The sequence below is a fragment of the Montipora capricornis genome, chromosome 11, assembly GCF_036669925.1.
Source record: "Montipora capricornis isolate CH-2021 chromosome 11, ASM3666992v2, whole genome shotgun sequence".
In the NCBI taxonomy this organism is placed as follows: Eukaryota; Metazoa; Cnidaria; class Anthozoa; order Scleractinia; family Acroporidae; genus Montipora; species Montipora capricornis.
The window spans coordinates 6354564-6373755 of record NC_090893.1 but is presented as its reverse complement, the minus strand read 5'-3'; the positions used below and the strand labels follow the sequence as shown (position 1 = coordinate 6373755).

Below are 19192 nucleotides of genomic sequence, written 5' to 3'. Positions count from 1 at the left end.
GCAAAGTTTGTTTGTTTAAACAAATATTCTCCCTTGACTAAAACCAAGAAATTAATTTGCATACATTATCTGTAAAAACGTGAGGAAAGCACCATGCATCCAGGTGACGAGGCTTTTATAGAAAAAATTACCCTTCAAAAAACCCAAAATATTTATGTCATCACAAGTGTTTTGAGTTTACCTACAAGTACAAGTTTATGCCCTCTTTGATGAATCTGACAGTTCACGCTTCTCGTTGAAAGTATAGCCTATATTCCTTGGGGACAGCTTCCTAACATTCTTTACTTCAATGAGTGATGCAATCTGGTTAAACAGATCTGGAAGAAATTAATAGGATTTTTCACCCTTATCAAACTGTATTTAAATTACATATCACTACCCTTCTTTGTCAAATTTCACTCCAAATATTCTATTACAATTAAATGTATTTTTGTAATCACTTTTCAGTTCCTGTGCAAGTTTGAGCCCAGTACATTTGTCCTGTCAGTCCTGTCCAAACCATCCACATCAGCCAAGGATTGCAACTTCACTACAACTACAGCTTTGCGTCCTCAAGCTAATGGAACATGCTGGTCAGTCAAATTGGGGTGGGCTGGGGGGATAAGTACTGTTAAGAGCTCTGGTTGAACCTTACACTGCATACTATACACAGATGATTGGCTTTTCGGCTTAATTTAATTGTAGTTAGATTAGTTAGTCGTTTCCCAAGGTTGGGATGGCTCCTCCCCTTAGGCTCCTACGTGGGTTCCTTTGCAGGTTATTCGGTCAAAAAGTTCGGCTTTTTTCGCTCTCTCGTCAAGTCAATGTCTTCAGCTCAAGTCTTCAAAAGTCTTCAAGTCTTCATCAATGGAACTTCACCATCGACATCATTCACCTGCTTAGTTGCGCTTAAGTTCACATAACAACTACAACCCACTTGTCAGGCTATTTGCACTGCACCAAGTGGTGTTATCTTTGCTAGGGTTCAACCAGATTTTTATTTAAGTGATATATACAAGATTAACTGAAGCCACTGGCTATTTAGCTTCTGAAAGGAGACCATCCTTGGAAACTCCTTTTACGCTAAATCACATCTCTCGTTATAATGTTGTACTGATTAGGACTAGGCAAGTAATTTTGGGAATAAATGGGCAAACTATGCACACACCCTAGAAGCTAGTCTAGGAATAAATTATAAATAGAATAATTTACAGTTGTCTGCTTGGTGATCTGGCCTTTAAATGACAGTGTGACTGGGGATGGCACTAATTTGATCCAGACCCCAATGCTTTTCCTGTGTAAATTATGTTGTTGCATGTGTCGGCCGTTAACAACCTGGAGGCATTTACACGGAGAAGTAGAGAGGAAGCTGTATCAAAGGAAGGTCACTTCCAGGCCCACTTGCATTCATAGTCCCGCTGACTGAGCATTCAACTGTAAAACTGTTCCAGCCACAGCACTATGTTATTGAAATTGAAACCATTTAGGCAAGAATTGTGACAAATTAAAAAAAAAAAAACCACTAAAAAAAATAAACTCCCTAAGAGGCAAAATTTGTTCACTGTCTGGCATAAAAACCATCCATCTAGAATTGAAGAAAAAAGATCATAATTGCGTGCACTAGTTTAACTCTCAATTACCAAGCCGTGGCAGTTGGTTGGAACAGCTGTAGTTGTATAATTAAAATAGCTACACTCATGTGTATGGATGCTGTGAATGGAGAGATCAAGACAGAAGCAAGACATCAGGTGTGTGGAATTTTCTTGTTTTCCGGAAAATTAAAGTTCTGCAAGGTCGATTTTCAAGCATCATCGTCCATCCAAATTATACAATGCACTTGCGATCCGTATGCTTGGTAATGACAAAGAATGAGTATCAACTCATTTTGTCCAGGATACCCTGAGTGTTTCAGACTGACACACTCTTGGTTTCTGAGGACAATCACACTTTAGTGTAGGAGCGCACCCCATCAACAACACCACAAGATGCAGCACATTAATTAACTTAAAACTTTGTAACCTTATTTGAATAAAGTCAATAAAAATATACAACTACTATGCTGTCACTGTCTTTATTTTTAAGTACCTAAGAAAAATTAATTAAACTAAACAATACTAACTCATCATTCTATTTCAGCCCACTGACAATTTTCTTTCAGGAAATCATGGTATTTTGAATTCAAATTAGAAAAATCAACTGTTGTATTTCAAATGAATCTTATTACAAATAAAAGAACTATACAAAAAGTGGTCAGTGTCTTCTCTCAAAAGTGTACTAACTTCAAGTTATCAGCAACAAAAAAATTTAATGAATGAATTTTTTCAGTCATATTTTTCACGCTAATGAATAAGTTACACTGTTGTAAGTAAGCTGTATTGACGCAATAAAAAAATACACAAACAGTTGTCAGTGTCTTCTTTTAAAATACTAACCTTATTGTTTTCAGCAACATCACATTGACTCTGTTAATCTTTTGACTCATATGTAATCATGATCATCAACATTCTCACTACTACAAGAAGAGTTTGGCCATTTGATAGATGCAATCTGCTGCTTCAGCAAAAGTGTCCATCAAGCAGGTGAGTATTAAAGAATCTGATCTCTGATTGCTTTGCTAAACTGGCTTGTGTTTTTCTTTCACAGTTTTGCACCACTCCTGCAATTGATGCAACAGATGCAATGGTAAGATAGAGGAAAATTGAAAGTCGCGAAGCTGTCTTGATTCGCTTCAACATTGCCAACTTGAGATAATCAGTTGAACTGGCAGCAATTCTAGATGTGAAAAGTTTAATCCAAGATTTCAAAAGTTCCTGGATTACTTACAACTATATTCCTTTGAGGAAAAATAAGTCAAAAGTGTAAAAGTATTTACCATACAGTGAATCAAAATCACTGTGATTAAATGTCAATCAAGAATGTGATTTTTGTTGTTCTTGATTACCCAAGTTCCTGTTCCTGAAATAATTATGATTAGTTTTTCTAATGTTGAATTGCCTTTGGTTTAAACAATGCAGAGAGAAGAAAAACAAGAAAACACCCTGCCTAAATACAAAAGAACTCTCTCTCTCTCTCTCTCTCTCTCTCTCTCTCTCTCTCTCTTTCTTTCTAAAAGCCTTACAAGTACTACATGAATCTTCAAAACACTACGGAGCCATTCTGAAGCTCCCTTCCTCAGGCTTGCTCTTGTCATACAACCAAACTTGAGAACTGGTCATCAGAGGGAGACAGGTGTGAGTCTTATTAGAACAACTTCACAAAATCTTTCTTCTTGGACACGTATATAGGTGTTGCTCATAGCAATGTTGTCTTAGAACTGGTCCATTACGCCATCACTCATGTTCCATCAACAGGAACTTGATTAGACTCATCCTATTGTCCAAAGACAGGGTATCAGGGAAGGTGAACTTCCTCCATGACAATGTATTCCTTTTATAAGCTCTACCTTTAACCAGAAAGCATGGTCAGTGAAGAGCAGCCCAAATGGGATGACGTGTGAGGTGTTGTCTTCATGATATGCCCTAAACCGTCTGACCAGTATGCCATCAAAGTAAGGAGAAGAGGAGGGGATTGGAAAGAATACTGCCAAGCTTCAGTTCAAGGAATAATAAAAATGGTGCTGCAACAAACATGACATAGCAAAGTCGGGTGTCAGCAATCTAAATCCAGCATTATGCAGGGTATTTCCCATGATTGATGTACCTTTAAATGCCATATAGCAACTAAAACCGTCTCCTGGTTGTGCGCAAAGGATACACGTTTACTATTCAGTTGACAAATGGTATGGACAACTTTCTCCTTATTTTCTCTCTTGAAAAGGAATTTATCACACTTAAAAATACAATGACCTCACTTTCAAAGTGTTTAATTTGATGCCACCCTTTGACAGTTCTATCGCAACTCAGTATTATGCAGGAAAATGTGTCATAAACCAACTTTAATCAGGAAGCACCCAGGACACCTTTCTAGGTTACTGGTGGAAGGTCCAAATCTGACTTTGACACCCATTCTATTCAGTACAAGTGTAATTTGAAGAAAGAATGCCTCACTTCATAATTATCTTTTGTTACAAACCGAATGTATTGAAGATATTTCCTCAAGTTTCTTCACAAATATTGTCAAAAACTAACACGCTTCTTCACCAGCTCAACCCATGTTGTGACAAGTCCTCTTTTCTTAGTTCAATTCAGGAGACTGCGAACCAGTGTTGAACAGTTCCAAGCCACCTTTTCTCTGCGTTCTCCTTCTTTCCCTGAAAGCCCTTTGCAAATGTACATGTACATTGCACCGACAACAGCAGTCAGACTCCTTCAATCCTCCTTGTTTACCACAGCTGTAAACCATGTGCCAAGGACATGAATGGGTTTTAGCACATTCTTGGTGGTGTCCTTAAATCAAAACTGGCTTCAGGCTTAATTTTGCTGTCACATTTCAGAAAAAAGATGAGGCATCAGTTAATCCCCTCTAAAGAGAACTCTGCTGTTTTCACTGCATTTATACACTGTCCCATCTGATCGACAAGATCGTAACATGTCAAGAGCAATTGCAGACCCCCTTGTGTGACATTGAATGTCACAATGTCATCAACCACTCTGACCTGGGCATGTCATTAAACTGCATCCTGACTTATGTAAACTTGAATACTGGCAGCAAGCTGCTTCAGTATTCTTTGGCAGAGGAACTCCTTAGCTCTTTTTAGCCAAGAAGGATTTGGGTCAATACTGGGAAGCTTCAGTTCACGCACCATGAAAACAAGACAAGTGGCACTGCAAGAAACTAAACTTAACAAAGACTGCTGTTAGCAATCTAAACACAGCATTATGCAGGGTACTTGGTTCAAGTGATCCATCTTTAAGTGCCCCGTACACCGTCAAAGGCTCTCCTCCTTATGCGTAAAGCCAAGTTAAAGAATATCTTCACCCACTGACAACCTTGAGTTGAAGACAACCCAGAGTGTGGTAGCTCAATAGCAACCAAATAGTGTTGGTGCCACATTAGAACCCTGGTTGATGCCACTAATTTATTCAAAGGACAGTGTTAGTTCACTGTTCACAAGTCTTTCATGCACCTCTGTACAGAGCTTCTTGATGATTCTTATGAACTTTTGTAGACAAGCACATTTACTAAGGGTAGTAAATCTTGATACACTGAGTCAAATGCTTTAAACAAGTCCCCAAAGGCTATCAACAACTTTGTGCTTTCCTCTGTGGTATTTTGCATGAACTCACAACACATGGAAAATCCATGTATCACGATACTTCTTTCATTGCAGTATCCTAACTGTGGTTTGGAGTGTAAATAATATAAATCAAGATTTCCTTCTCTTCAGGAGATGTTGGCATGGTTGCAGTGTACACACCAACAAGAGTTAGCTTATTACCACTTCTTAGACTGGTGCCTCGAGCAGCTAGTCTGCTGGAAAATAACAAAGCCAACACCAGCTGTTTTCTCTTCTCTGTTATTCCAGATGACTGTTTGACTCCTATCAACTTTCAACTTACCTTTTCTCACTCTGTTCTTACCGTAGAGTAACTATCATTGCTTGTATGAACCTTCCAAGCACAAGCGTTAATGTTTCTTTGGGGCATTACACCTAAAGCGTGGTTGACTTTGCCTACTTTAACTTCATCAACTTATGCATTAGCCAAATAAAAGGTATACAAGACCAGGAAACATGGCCAAGGAGAGTTTGCACAAGTTAAGACAATTAACAACAGCCTACATCAGCCACCATAATCCAGGTACTTCACTCAAAAAGTTATGCTGCATGTTTCAACCGAGGAGCCCGGAGACTTCCATCGACCCTGGCTTGGATAGATGGCAGTGCATGGAATGTTTGGTACACTACAAGTGCAGCTCACTGCAAATTACTTCAGCAAATCAAGAATTAATCAAATTAAATAAGAAGAATAAGCCAAAAAAAAGCACTCTGCTCCATACTTGCTGGGAAAAAAGGGCAGCATCTTAGTGTGCAAGTAGGCTAGGAATGGCCAGTTGAACAGAAAGAGGTGCCACTGCTCCATAGCCAATGCCCATCAAGGACGAATAAGGTGTTGTTTACTATGATATCCTAAAGGGTTGTTATCGTTGAAGAGAATTTGTCCTCTCAGTCTATAAAATGGGCCAATGGCTCCGGCCACACAAAATCAAGGCCTCTAACAACCAACTCCAGCTCCTGGGTTCATGTGGCAGAACTGTTATCACTGACAGGAGAAGGGGCAAAAGGTGGGTCAATGGTGCATGAAAACCAGTTTTGCATTGTGTCAAGCCTCTCCATCTTTTCCTCCTTAACAAAATCTTTGGCCTCTGTGAGATGGCATTCCTTGGAACCCAGATTGGTGTTAGGAAGGACAACCACCTGCAAACACCTTGCCTCCGTTAAAGTCATGGTAGTTTTTAGGTATGTTGGAAGTAAGAATGGGACTCCTAGAAATGGGAATGTCATTACTTAAAGTAGGGTTGGGGTCAGACATGGGTATTGCTAGATCATCATCCAGCCACCACATCAGTGTTTCTTCTTGAAATGTTAGTACAACGAGAGCTAGAAGAAGCGAGGTAATTGAAACAATATCCCCAAGAAAGATTGCCTTATGCTGTCCACAATAAAGGAGGTACAAGTTCTTCTTGATCAGGAATAATAAAAGCACTGGTGGTGTTCAAATCCTTTTGGCAGAGGATGTTTTAGAGGTCAAATGCATCCCTGACAGGATATGTCTTATCAAGACTAATGCTGAAAGATGCCTGGATGACGGGTTCAACAATGCCACCTACAATGATCTTCTATGTACAATGGCTACTACTAGTAAATCTGAAACCTTTTCCACTGTGGGGACTTCAATGCCCATGATGAAAAACAATGCAAAGCTGGCAATGAAGAAGACATGCCAAGGGCCTCTTTTGAAGCTAGTACTCCTCTTCTGTGCAGGCTTGCAAATGACATCATTGCTGATAAGAAGATTCTTTAGTATTAGGAGGAGAGCTATGTATCAATTTATTTAAAAGAGAAGCGAGGTGCTACTGATACAGGAAAATACTGGGATCTGAAACTAACAGATAACTGTATGAAAGTCATCAAAAGAGTGTTGGAGAAGGTGCTACAACATCCAGTGGATATATTTAGGACGCGCTCTAAATATATTCCTGGAAGAGGAACAACTGATGCACTTTTCATTATGTGACAGCTTTAAAACAAACAGCGTGCTAAGGAGAGGAACTTACACCTTGCCTTTGTTGAAGTAAAGAAGGTCATTGACATTGACAGTGTTTCACTGGAGGTTCTTTGGTGGACCAAGAGGTATATTGTTGTAACTCAATGGTTAGTTAGTACAATCCAGGCATTGTATACCAACGGAAAAAGTGGAGTTTGTATGAACAACTCTTTTCCTAACACCTTCCATGTCGAGATGGGAGGCTATTAAGTATCAATGCTGAGTCCACTTCTGTTTGTTATTCTCTTAGAGGCAATGTCATATTAATTTAGAACCCGTTGTCCATGGATACTCTCATATGCAGATGACTTGGCTGTATCATCTGATACCCTTGATGGACTACTGCTGATAATTGCACATCTGCATGTCTGGGTTAGGGTCAAAAGGTCTGCGTGTGAACATGGGCAAACATAAGGTGATAATATCTGGTCCGCAGCTTGATACACTGAGAGAGTCTGGCAAGCAACTGTGTAATGTCTGCTGGAAAGGAGTTTCAAGTTATTCTATCCTCTGTAATGGATATTCCCACTGGGTCTACAACAGATGCAGTAACGTGAAAAGCTAATCTCTGACCCTACATACATGTCTATAGATGTAAATGGTATCTCACTTCTGCCTGCGATCCACCCTTTCATTGACCACTCACTCCACTGTAACAATGACAATTCGTCATCTTCAGAGGCTATCGTTCACTGCCGTAATGCATAGTGCTTCTCTTGTAGACTCTTTCCCAGGTGGTTATTGATAGCGTCTTGCATAATGTGAAGTGATGCAATTCCCGGAACTTTCCCCAGCCAGCTGTCACTGTTGTGATTGTTGCAGTCTCGCAGCCACGACTGGCAAATATGGTATCTCCCATATAAAAACAGAAGTCTACAACCTCCAGTTTCTGCAATATTAATGTCCCATGCAAAGGCAAAGTAAGCAAAGTGTTCTTGGCTTGGCTGGATTACACCTACCTCTGAGGTGTAGGCACCGAAGATTGGACATGTAATGAGATTTGATGACTCGATCAACTTGACCGTCTGTCATCACACCAAAGGGCAAAGTATGCGGGACAGGCCTAGAAAAACCTGGTCAGGACGAGTGTATGAGGATGTGATGCTCTCCAATCTCTCAGTTACAGACTCCCTTTACAGACAGAAAAGTAGAAGGAGGGCAAACACACCATGCGTTGTCATACTGTTTTGAGGTGGAAAGCGATGTAAGATGAATGATGATGACAAAATCAGGCTTCTTCAAAAAGTCCACTTACACGTACCAGAATGTATATTCATGGCCTTCTGCGCAGCTATGACTCAGAACTCCAAGTCTTGTCTGTTACAACCAGTCCCAAGCAGAGTGTGCTAAATGCAGTTGATGAACTCAAAGCCTATGAAAGGAGAAAAAGGTTAGAAATACTATTAACTTTGCTGGCATGTTGTTACTGTCTTTACTTGTTGCTGTTGATAGCAAAGATGATTGTATGGAAGTAAGTAACTTTTTGATAGCAACTATGAGATCCCAACAAGGGGCTCACTGGCTGTGTAATGAAGGGGTCTCCTGTTAAAAAAGGTTGACACATTTCCTTGGCAAAGTTTGTTTGTTTAAACAAATATTCGCCCTTCACTAAATCCAAGAAATTAATTTGCATACATTATCTGTAAAAACGTGAGGAAAACACCATGCATCCAGGTGACAACGAGGCTTTTATAGAACAAATACCCCTTGAAAAAAACCAAAATATTAATGTCATCACAAGTGTTTTGAGTTTACCTTCAAGTACAAGTTTATGCCCTCTTTGATGAATCTGACAGTTCAGGCTTCTCGTTGACAGTATAGCCTAAATTCCTCGGGGTCAGCTTCCTAACATTCTTTACTTCAATGAGTGATGCAATCCGGTTTAACAAATCTGGAAGAAATCAATAGGATTTTCACCCTTATCAAACTGTATGTAAATTACAAATCACTACCTTTCTTTCTCAAATTTCACTCCAAATATTCTATTACAATTAAATGTACTTATGTCATCACTTTCAGTTCCTGTGCAAGTTTGAGCAAAGTATATTTTTGTCCTGTCAGTCCTGTCGAAACCATCCACATCAGCCAAGGGCTGCAACTTCACTACAACTACAGCTTTGCCTCCTCAAGCTAATGGAACATGCTGGTCAGTCAAATTGGGGTGGGCAAGGGGGGATAAGTACTGTTAAGAGCTCTGGTTGAACCTTACACTGCATACTATACACAGATGATTGGCTTTTCGGCTTAATTTAATTGTAGTTAGATTAGTTAGTTGCTTCCCAAGGGTTGGGATGGCTCCTCCCCTTAGGCTCCTACATGGGTTCCTTTGCAGGTCATTCGGTCAAAAATTTCGGCTTTTTTCGGTCTCTCGTCAAGTCAATGTCTTCACCTCAAGTCTTCAAGTCTTCATCAATGGAACTTCACCATGGACATCATTCACCTGCTTAGTTGCGCTTAAGTTCACATAACAACTACAACCCACTTGTCAGGCTATTTGCACTGCACCAAGTGGTGTTATCTTTGCTAGGGTTCAACCAGATTTTTATTTAAATGATATATACAAGATTAACTGAAGCCACTGGCTCTTTAGCTTCTGAAAGGAGACCATCCTTGGAAACTCCTTTTATGCTAAATCACATCTCTCATTATAATGTTGTACTGATTAGGACTAGGCAAGTAATTTTGGGAATAAATGGGCAAACTATGCACACACCCTAGAAGCTAGTCTAGGAATAAATTATAAATAGAATAATTTACAGTTGTCTGCTTGGTGATCTGGCCTTTAAATGACAGTGTGACTGGGGATGGCACTAATTTGATCCAGACCCCAATGCTTTTCCTGTGTAAATTATGTTGTTGCATGTGTCCGCCGTTAACCACCTGGAGGCATTTACACGGAGAAGTAGAGAGGAAGCTGTATCAAAGGAAGGTCACTTCCAGGCCCACTTGCATTCATAGTCCCGCTGACTGAGCATTCAACTGTAAAACTGTTCCAGCCACAGCACTATGTTATTGAAACCATTTAGGCAAGAATCTTGACAAATGAAAAAAAACAACAACAACAAAAATAAAACTCCCTATAAGGTAAAGCTTGAAAATTTGTTCACTGTCTGGCATAAAAACCATCCATCTAGAATTGAAGAAAAACGATCACAATTGCTGGCACTAGTTTAAGTCTCAATTACCAAGCCGTGGCAGTTGGTTGGAACAGCTGTAGTTGTATAATTAAAATAGCTACACTCATGTGTATGGATGCTGTGAATGGAGAGATCAAGACAGAAGCAAGACATCAGGTGTGTGGAATTTTCTTGTTTTCCGGAAAATTAAAGTTCTGCAAGGTCGATTTTCGAGCATCATCATCAATCCAAATTATACAATGCACTTGCGATCCGTATGCTTGGTAATGACAAAGAATGAGTATCAAGCCATTTTGTCGAGGATACCCTGAGTGTTTCAGACTGACACACTCTTGGTTTCTGAAGACAATCACACTTTAGTGTAGGAGCGCACCCCATCACCAACACCACAAGATGCAGCACATTAATTAACTTAAAACTTTGTAACCTTATTTGAATAAAGTCAATAAAAATATACTACTACTATGCTGTCACGTCTTTTTATTTTAAAGTACCTAAGAATAAATTAAACTAAACAATACTAACTCATCATTCCATTTCAGCCCACTGACAATTGTTTTCTTTCAGGAAATCATGGTATTTTGAATTCAAACTAGAAGAACCAACTGTTGTATTTCAAATGAATTTTATTACAAATAAAAGAACTATACAAAAAGTAGACAGTGTCTTCTCTCAAAAGTGTACTATAACTTCAATGTTATCAGCAACAACAACAAATTGATGAACAAATTTTTTTCAGTCATATTTTTCATGCTTATGAATAAGTTACACTGTTGTAAGTAAGCTGCATTGATGCAATAAAAAAATACACAAACAGTTGTCAGTGTCCTCTTTTAAAATACTGACCTCAACACTCACACTTTAGTGTAGGAGCGCACCCCATCACCAACACCACAAGATGCAGCACATTAATTAACATAAAACTTTGTAACCTTATTTGAATAAAGTCAATAAAATATACAACAACTCTGTTGTCACTGTCTTTATTTAACACATATAAGAATATCTATAGCCTACTAACATGAATTACTTTCTTTTAGGAAACCATGGTATTTCAAATTTAAATAGAAAAACAAAAAGCTGTATTTGAGTTAAATATTATTATAAATATTTAAGAACTCGACAAACAGTTGTCAGTGTCTTCTCTTAAGTTAATTTTTGAGCTTATGAACAAATCACACTGTTGTAACTACATGTAAGCTGAATTGACTCAATAAAAAATACACAAACAGTAGTCGGTGTCTTCTCTTGAACACTAACCTTGTTGTTTTCAGCAACATCACATGGATTCTGTTAATCTTTTGACTCATCTGTAATAATTATTGCTGTCATCAAGATTTTTACTACTACAAGACGATTCAAGACACTCAGGTGATTTGATAGAGACAATCTGCTGCTTTTTTAAACTCACAAGTGTCCATCAAGGGGGTAAGTATGAAAGATCTTGATCTCCAATTGTTTTACTACACTGGCTTGTGTTTTCACAATGTATTTTGCAGTTCCACTCCTGTTTTGTACCACTCCTGCAATTTTTGACTGCCTGCAGATGCAATGGTAAGTCAGAAGCTTGCTTGAAGAAGTGATCCCCTTGATGTCCATCAACATTGTAAACTTCAGATAATCATTTCAACTGACAAAAATTCCAGATGTGTAAAATCAACTCCTGGATTTATTTTATGATTCAAATAGTGATGGATCGAATAACTTAAAAGTACATTCCTTTGTTGAACATTGAGTGGACAGAGTAAAAGTATTCATCATACAGTGAACCAAAATAAGTGTGATCAGCTGTCAATTCAACAATTCCTCGATATTATGCAATTTCCCTAAATCACCTGTGTGTATTCCATTAATCACAACACCCTTCCTTACAGCAATGCACTTGCATTACATCTTTCTTGGCAGCTTCCTACCACTTCCCAGAGAGAAACCCCCTAAGCTTGGGGAAAGCACAGTTTCTTAACGAACTACATGTAATGGAGGCTTATAAAAAGAGAGAACTCATGCCACTCTGCAGACAATACCAAACATGGAGCACTAAGATGTTGTTTTCAATTAAAATTAGAAAGGAATGGAGAAAGAATGTCCTCCAATGACGAGCAAGGTCCAAATGATGATGATGATGAAATTCTATCAACCAACTTGAGATGCTACACTGAAGTCCACTTACCATTAACTGAACACCCAGGATATATATGGTAATTTCTGCAGCAACACCACAGAAATCCCTAGCCCAGTCACCTACAACTAGACCCAAAACAGAAAGAGCTGAATACAGTTGATAAACCTAGTGAAAGATAACTTAGCCATTAAAGGTTAGAAATTCACGTACTATTTAACTTTGCTGTCATGTTGTCAAAATCTTTAACTGTCTATAACAAAGGTTGACTTCGCTTTTTGTTATATTGTTAAATAGAGTAAACTCTTTTAAGTCTCACTCCTGCAGGAGTCGATGGGTTAACCAATTGACGCCTAAACTGCACCCCGTTGACGAGTAAAATTGGCCGGAGTTAGACAAAGTAGGATGTATTTTAGTCTCACTCATGGGAGTCAACGGGTTAAAACACCTTTTTCCAAGACAGAAACAGAAATTCATTGGCATACAAATTACTCCTCAACAAAACAAGAATGCACCATACAATAGGCTCTACCAAGAAAAACATTCAGGGCCGTAGCCAGAAAAAAGTTACGACTGAGGCAATGTCGATGGTTAATTCCCTTCTAAGGTATTTAGGTGTTTATGATGAGTACATTTTGAAGGCAACACTGGAATCACGCTTTATTAAAAAAAATTATCAAAAAATGACTGAGGCAAGTGCCTCGGTTTGCCTCATACTGGCTACGGCCCTGACATTTGTCTTTGTTTGACAATAAACTAAATTATATTAAATCAAAAACTAAAGAGAACGTTAATGAGAGCTATGCCATTTAAGACTTCAGAAAATAAACTAATGTAATGACAAGTGTTTCTAACAATGAATTCTTTTTTCTTAGTTTACCAACAAGTACAAGTTTATACTTGAGTATATGACCAATAAGCCACTTCTACCTTTCCATGCACTTGTGCTAAAGCTCCCTACCATCCTTCATCTGAAAAAGCAATGGGATCCCAGATCAAGATAAATATGATGGGATTTACCAGTAAGTAAGTGCCCAGTTTGCAACCTTCGTGACACTATACAAATAACAAAGTTCACTTCCTATTAAAATGAATGTCTTAATATTATCTAATTTTAGTTCCTGTGCAAGTTTGAGCCCAGTATATTAGTCCTGCCAGTTCACGACAGTAGGCCACAACAATGCCTCCAAAGTACAACTGAGACCTTTACTTTCAGTAAAGACAGCTTTTGGTTTACCTTGTTAAGCCAATACGTAAAACACCTGCATATAAGAACAAGTGGATTAAGAACATCAGGCTGAAATTTGGCCAATAAAGCACCATATAAATAAGAACAAATTCAGCCTGATAACAATACAGTAACTTTTACCAAAGTACTATGGTGTTCAGGACCATTACAAACTATAAAATCTATTACAAAACAGCATTGTACGTTAATTAAACCTCTAGTAATATATAATTTGAAGTCTTTCTGAAATCATTTTTAAGAACATTTTAAGAACACTTTCAGGCTGATTCCTCACCGAGCACCCCTCAAATATAAACATGATCAGCCATAAACCTGAAAAAAGGGTTCTTATATGCGGGTATTTACTGTAGTACATCCCAGTGATTGTGGTGGGCATACAGGAATAAATTCTGTAAGAGCTCTGGTTGAACCTTACACCACATTTGATACACAATCAGATGATTGGCAGTTCAGCTTAATTTAATTGCAATTAGATTAGTTAGTTGTTTCACAAGACTTAGGATGACTCCTTCCATTTGTCTGATTCCTCTCCAGGCCCGGGCTGCTCAAAGCATGGCTAGCACTAACCAGCATTAAAAACCATGGAAACCTATAGGTTTTGATACCTCTTAACCAACAGTTAGCGCTAACCAGGCTTTGAGCAACCCGCCCCTGGTCACTACTCAATTTTTCAAGTCAATGTCTTGTTCTACAATGACTGCGGATCCACTTGGCTATTGCCTCGGGGATCCACAGCTACTTTGACAATGTTATGACGAAATTCACGATCAATAACAGGACAGACGCATGAAAAACTGACATCAATTTGTTAAACTTAAACTGTTTATCTGAGAGAAATGAAATGAAATGGAATGTACTTTATTCACATGTCAAGTCTTCTGGCACCGAGGCACTAATTTGGGACACTGTACATAGCATAAACTCAAACACTGGATGTTGAGGAGTAGTGTTGCTAAAACAAGGGTGAGGCTGAGGTTAGGGTTAGCCTTACCTAGACCATGGTTAAGTAGCCTACCTACATGCAGGTCTAGGTTAAGCTTAGGCTAACCCAACCCACATACGACCCAGAGTCTGGAAATGGAACACAGGGTACGTTGGTCGGAAACAAGTGCTCTCACCACTGCACCAGCCCAGCTCCCCTTAGGAACTTTACAATCTACATTTGCCTGCTTATTTGCAATTGAAACAAAGGTGGTACACAAAAACTGGACCAACTAAAAAAGATTTTGAATTGGTGACAAGAGTTGGATGAAAATACAACGCACAAAAATGTGTAAAAAAAATGTGCAAAGTTACAAGGAACATTCTAATTAATTTATCAAGTTAGACAGTTTCAAAACAAGCTGGAATGATTGGAATTTGAACCATAAATTCAAGTATCATTAAAGCCCAGATTTGCAGATATCCTTCAGGCTCCAGTTGTTCTAAGGGTGGATAGGGTTATCCACCTTTCAAACAACTGAGGCCTGACAGCTTAAAACTAAAATTTAGTTCATAAAATTACAATTTTAATATTCTTTACTGTGTACAAAGTAAAATGTGATTTTGGCATAACAATGATATGTCTGGTTTTCATCTTTTGATTTTCTGTGCAGGGTCTTTAACTACGTACAATGTACCCTAAAAGGTTCCACAACAAAAAGCAATGCTAGGACCAAAAAGTAGAGATGGTGTGAAAGATACCAGATGTCAATGGAACTAATAGATATCACCATCATCCCTGGGATAATGTCTTCAAGCATGGTAAGGAGCCCACTTTCTGTGCATGAGCATTGTCATACATACACGTTAAATTATGGCAGCATCAAATTGATTTATTTACGGCCGATTTCGTGACTAATACAATTTTCACCGAGATCACAGAACCATCACTTTCAAAACTTTATTCAAAAAAGTTTCTGATTACCAGCTGTAATCAATGGAAAATCAGTGACTAATAAGGACCAAAAATATTCAGCCACCAGCTGAGCATGTATGCATGAGCCACACATACAATACTTAACCTGATCGCATCAGCTGGAGTCAAAATGGATCGCTGGAGATAAAAATGTCACACAAAACCTGAAATAAATTGGTTAGAAGTGGCGAGCAAGATCTCAAAAATTAGCTCAGTGACCTACCCTGATTTTCTTTTCTATAAGTAAAATAGATTATTCCAAAATGGCCACCATTTTAGTATTCTTTTATTTAGTTGGAAATTAACCCTTGTTGCCTTGTTCAGAGTTAGATATTTTCTGGATTTTAAGTTTAACTCATTGACTCCTAAACTGCCAACCATGCACTGACAAGTAAAATCATCTGGCATTAGACAGAGTAAAATCTTTTACTGGTAAGTCACACTCCGAGGAGTCAATGGATTAAAAATAAGGCAAAAGGGGCAAATTTGCAGCAAACAAACAAATACTATAATGGCAGCCATTTCCCAATAAGGTGTATTCTTTAACAAAAAAATTTAAGAAACTTGTCCCGTGGAATTTATTGTTTATCTTCAAACAGCATTTTATTGCGCCGTTCAATAACATGCGGACTCTAAAATTCAAAGCTCAATCGACAAATGCGTTTTTCTCTACCGTCAATCAAATGTTCACAGCTCCTCCCAGCTTCCGACTGTGTTGTCTGAACTGTGCTCATCGATTTGATTTGATTACTGCGCCCTCTGCAATAGTCGGAAGCTTGGAGGAGCCTCCGAACATTTGATTGACGGTAGCGAAAAACGCATTTGTCAGTTGACCTTTAAATTTAAGAGTGGGCAGTGTGGCCCAGTGGTTAGGGCGCTTGCCTTGAGATCCGGAGATCCCGGGTTCAAGACCCGCTCTGACCACTAGTTGAATTTGTTCCTGGTTGTCCCTGGTTCAACTTCCCAGCTGCACTTGTAAATAGCCAAACTGGTTTGCCTCCGGCCAGTTGGGATTCTTAACAGTTGTAGCTGTTGTGTTCTGTTGTTTCGTTGATTGTGTGGTTCCAGAAAATATCCATACCCCCACCACGGAAGACTTTTTGATTTGCACCCCCCTCCCCCCAGGATTTTCCATTCCAGGGGGGTCTTTGATGACACCCCCTCCCCTCAGGAATTTCCAGAATTTTTTTACTTATAAAAATGAAAGTGAATTAGTTACATAATTGCGGTAGGATTTTATTACAACAGTGTAAACATTAAGGTTAACTTTTAGAAAAATATAACGCTTTGTTAAGCTCATTATCCAGCTAAACTTTCAGCTTGAGCGCTATCAACTTTGCAAAGCTTAAACATTTGGGTTGCACGTTGACTGTTTCACGTTTTTGTGCGAACTTCGATGAGAACATTTCACTTGCTTAAACAACTTCGCAAACCATAGTAAATAAAACAGAAACTTACAAGGTTCCTTTGTCTACACATTTTGTCAGTTTCTTCAGGTTGATTCTTTAATATTTAGGGACCACACATGTTGACGCGGTAGGTTTCGTGAACGTCATCACAAAGGCGATTGTTTTACGAAGAATATTATTGACGCCAAAATAATCCATCATATTTGTAAACTTAGATATGGCGATTTATGTGCAGTCTTCAAATTTACTTACTCTCCAGCAGTCCTTCTCGCCGGTAAATGACACACAGCCTCACTGTTGCTTGCCTTTGAGCCACGGATGAAAGCGAGAGGGCGACTGTTATCTTTTTTGGCGCGATGTACTTCCTCCAATGAGTAGTCAAACTCCTGTTTTAGAATTTCCAGTTTGACATAACGAACTGAACCTCAACAATCCTTTCCCGAGGCCGCAATAAATATTGCGTTTACTCAAAGAAGAGAAAACTTGACTCCCGGTTCCTGTCCGTGGTCTAAATGCCACCCACAAAAAAGAAAATGTCGTTGCACACAAGTGTTGAGATGGTGGGAACTTGCGTCTTATCGCATTTTCAATGAGTTACTACCCCCAGTAAAAAATAAATCCTATCAAAAATGTGTTTACTGCATGTGAAGGTAGCGAAAAGTGATACTCAAGTGAACGGAAGTGTTGGTTGGACGAAAAAGAGACAAACGTGGAAGTCTGGGCACGAGACTCTAGTTGAGACCGCCATTTTAAATGTTTTGAATCCGTCCCAAATAAAAGACACATTGTTCTTAGCTTCGGGAGATTGTAGCGCTAGCTAACTCAAAGAAAAACGGAAACATTGAAGCTAATAGTATTAACTTTATCTCAAAACTGTTTTGTTTCAAAACATCGTCCGATAGTGTGTTTTGTGCTTCAGATCGATCGTATGTTGCTTTCAATGTTTTGTATGTGGTTCGTGACCCTTTGGAAAAGTAGTTTCCCAGGAAACCCCCCTACCCCTTGGAAATTACTGCCCTTTAACCCCCCCTCCCTCGGAATTTCCAATTGTCTTCCGTGGTGGGGGTATGGATATTTTCTGGAACCACACATTGTGTTTCATTGGCCCTGAAAAGCCCCTATGGGGAGCGGTCAATTAAGTATGTATTGTATGTATTGTATTGGAAGGCACAGTAAATGACTAAATTTTTGTTGTTAAGATGCTGATTATTGCAGTTATTACTTAACATTACTTGAGCAGCCTGAATTTTTCAGGCTTTCCTTTCATTACTGCTCAAGCAAACGTTAATAACTGCAATGATCAGCATCTTAACTTCATTCTTTGCAGTTCAAATATATATGGCTTTCATGAATATATTAACTTTTGTCATAAATTTTTCTTATACATCATATTAGCTGATGAGAGAATTTACAGAAGTTAAGCTGTTAGTGGGTCACTGAGCTTTCGAGGGTCTTTTATCAGTGCCATATCATTACCATAGAAACAGTTGCAGACCTTCAAAAAATTTCCAGGCAATATTATACTAGACAAATATCAAAACATGGAGCAATTGCAGAATACCCCACAACACCTCACCACTATTGTTTACCCTAGGAGGCATTCTTTGAAGAACGAGAAGGAATACAATAGATCTTATTCTTATTGAATGAAATGCAAATAAGCTGCGGTGTATTCTGCAATTTAGCCTAAAAGGATGGAAAGTGTTTTAATGCTCTTACGTTTGTAGCCTCCTTCAACTGTCAGTTTTAATATTATTTTCCACAACATACTCACTAGTTTTATGTTTGAATGCGCAGTTGCATTAAAGACGAATCAAATTCCCATCACTAACGAGGACTGAGGAATAAAAGGACAGCAATCTTATAACTCATTCTAACCAGCTGTGCAAAGAAGGTAAGGTTATGTTGTCCTTTCATCTAACGCTGACGGTGGACTTACTTATGACTTAAGCTAACAGTGTAGAGGAGATGAAAGTAACCGTCATCACTTACCACTCTACCCAAGGAAGGCCGTGGGCCGCCGTGTGGCCTCTTTTTGCATGCCCGTAAACCATTTCAATCCTCCTGAGCGCTGAAGAAGAAGTCTCTTCACGTCCCAAACTCATATAGCCAGTCCCAGGCCCACACCTCTATGGTTTTCCGAGTAGAGCAAGGGACTATGGGAGTTGGGTTGCGCGCCCAAACAAAATTAAGAAGA

At 38.8% G+C, this 19192-nt stretch overlaps 1 protein-coding gene across 3 annotated transcripts in view; it reads right to left on the bottom strand.

Moving 5' to 3' along the window:
* LOC138024090 (protein P54-like) overlaps window positions 1-19096 on the bottom strand; it is a 61985-nt gene extending 42889 nt beyond the window's left edge. The window contains exons 1-8 of one of the 3 annotated variants that reach the window (XM_068871185.1): window positions 18988-19096; window positions 13371-13411; window positions 12492-12568; window positions 11582-11861; window positions 8940-9075; window positions 8440-8556; window positions 2412-2635; window positions 182-317 (exon numbers count right to left, since the gene is read on the bottom strand). The gene's annotated coding sequence lies outside the window, so the exon portion shown is untranslated. The remainder of the gene's footprint in view (window positions 1-181; window positions 318-2411; window positions 2636-8439; window positions 8557-8939; window positions 9076-11581; window positions 11862-12491; window positions 12569-13370; window positions 13412-18987) is intronic. The other 2 variants (XM_068871186.1, XM_068871188.1) reach the window with 2 other exon arrangements.
* Between the last annotated feature and the right edge of the window lie 96 nt (window positions 19097-19192).